The sequence below is a fragment of the Camellia sinensis genome, chromosome 7 (genome assembly GCF_055761805.1).
Source record: "Camellia sinensis isolate YWXY chromosome 7, ASM5576180v1, whole genome shotgun sequence".
NCBI classification, from domain to species: Eukaryota; Viridiplantae; Streptophyta; class Magnoliopsida; order Ericales; family Theaceae; genus Camellia; species Camellia sinensis.
The window spans coordinates 124,096,311-124,099,043 of record NC_138967.1 but is presented as its reverse complement, the minus strand read 5'-3'; positions in this window follow the sequence as shown (position 1 = coordinate 124,099,043).

Genomic DNA, 2,733 nt, shown 5'->3' with positions numbered 1-2,733 from the left:
GGCGCTCGAGCGGAGACCTGGTTCTGTAAAAGTTCTGGGAGTGTGTATCCGGCGCTCGAGCTGGAGTTTGGTCGCTCGAGCGGGAGTCTGTGAGTGACGCTCGAGCGGGAGTTTGGACGCTCGAGCGGGGCGACTTTTATATAAATCCGAGATCCGACTTTTGGATCACTTTTTCACTTTCTCTTCTCTCTCCTACTTTTTCAAAAACTCCATTGTTGAGCCTCTCTCTCTAGATACTACCTTCTCTCTAGGTTTTGATCTAGTATGAGTGATTTGCTCATCTTTGGCCTTTACAAATAGGTTGTTGATCGTCGAGGGCTTTGTTTTAATCTGAAAATTTCGGGATTTGGAGCATTTTGGTTTTGGTCTTCATCTCCTTTGGGGCTCCGAATTTGAGGTAGGGATATCCTACTCCTCTCTATGGATTTTGTCTTTAAATTTTGGTATTTTGAGATGTTGGGGTTGGTTTGGTAATTTTGTGAGAGTTTGGGGCTTTTGTGTAATTTTACAAAAGTTGGGGTTTTATTTATAATAAACCTAGATGCATGTTTGGCATAGAGAAATGGAATAAGTGTTGAATCATTGATGAAAATGGAACCTTAGGGGTTGTAATGTTAATTATGAAAAATGACATAATTGCATTGTTTGATTAATTGGGTAAATTAATCGTGGAAAATGGGGTTATGAAATGGAAATGTTGAGATTGAGAATATATGGGAAGAAGGGTGTAGTTGTATTATTTATCACTCACCGAATTGAAATGTTGATTTAATATCCATTTGTGCATTTATTTTTTGTTTAGAAATAACTGCTTTGGGCTATCGGTGGAGGATAGTCGTGATTGTTGTAGACAATGCATGATGATTAGGTAAACTAAAACTAATCGATTGAATGTGTCATAGAGTATGACGGTGGATTGAATACATTAAATTTATGTATTGATTGATTGTATATAGAACCCTTGTGTTTATATGCATTGTGTGTAGAGGAGGAGATGGGGGATGTACTCCACGGTTTAGGGGAAGATGGGGGATGTACCTCTAAACCGGATAGTATTGGGAGAAGATAGGGGATGAACTCCGTAGACACAGCTCATATGCTTGTCTAGAGAAATGAAGATAGAGCTAATATGCTTATCTTTGAGAAGTGTAGATATAGCTAATATGCTTGTCTAGAGAAGTGAAGATAGGGCTAACATGCTTATCTTGTTGGAATGTGGATATAGCTTATATGCATATCTGTGACTGTGGGATATAGTTTGTATACATATCTGTTGAGACAATGATAGAGCTAGCATGCTTATCTGTTGAAAAAGGGAAAATGAAAAGTAACTTGGACTTATAAGTCGTATGACATAAAATGTGATTTATGTGGATGTATCAGTGTTGGCCATCTATCAATTGCTAATCTTTTAGTCATTGTTCATGGTTGGTTTAGTGTATTTCTGCTGGGCTGTGGCTCACCCTATATGGGAATATCATTTTCAGGTACAGGTAGCATGCCACCTCCAAGGACATAGCTTGGGAGGCTAGAGGCGGACATACTTTTTGTCGTTTTATTTTGATGTATTACATGTAATTTCAAGCCAAGGGCTTAAAGTGTAAATGAGTAGTACTCTTTTGTTGTAACCAAGTGTTAACTTGGAAAGTTGTAAGCCCGTAGGGCATTTGCTTTTGTTGTTAACATGTAATACTTTTGTAAGGAACAACTCTGATTAATAGAAGAATGTGGTTATTTCGTATGCCAATGAATGTTTTAATTGATGGTTTAATGTTATTATTTTGGGGGCGTTACATTAGAATGCGTTAGTGAATATGATATATATGTATATTCACTATATATGGGGAGTGTTGGGGGTTTATTGTGTATTTGGAACCCTGAAGTTTTCATGGTGTTAAGAGTGTTGCTACGGCAAGCATTTCATAGTGCTCTTAGGTATGACTTCTGATCTTTTTGAGTGTGTGATTTCAAACATTTATGCACCCAATGATATTGATAGTAGAGGTAAGTTGTGGGATACTCTTGTAAGGATTAAAAATGATTTTCAAAATCCTTGGTATGTTGGAGGGGATTTTAATGAAATTAGGCATTTATCTCAGAGAAGAGGACTATATAGAAAAGAGATAAGGGGATGAGAAAGTTTGGTCACTTAATTGAAAAAAATGGAATTTGATGATTTATCAACGGTAGGGAGAAGCTTTACATGGTGCAATTCACTTGATGGGGAGAGGTGGAGTAGGATTGATAGATTCTTAATTGATCCTAGGTGGCTGGAGAAGTTTAAGTTTCCATTGTGGGGTTTGCCTAGGGATGTATCAGATCATTGCCCTATATTACTTGGGGAGGATGATAGCAATTGGGGTCTTAGACCATTTAGATTCTTGAATGCTTGGACCCTACATCCTAATTTCCTTAAAACATTATAGAAATCTTGGGCAAACTCAAAGAGTGATGGCTGGGCTGCGTATAGATTTGTGAGGAAACTGAACTTTTTGAAGAGTGTTCTAAAAAAATGAAAGGGTCACCAGCTTAAGATGGCAGAGGATGAATTACACGATTTTGATTTGAGGGATGAATCAAGAGAATCACTACCACAGGAGGTGCCAAGGAGAAGGGAGGTTAGAAGTTTGGTTTGGAATTTGAGGGGGAAAAAAAAAAGAGAGGGTATAGTTGCAGAAGTCAAGATTGGAATGAACATTAAATGGAGATAAAAACACAAGGTTTTTCCATCTA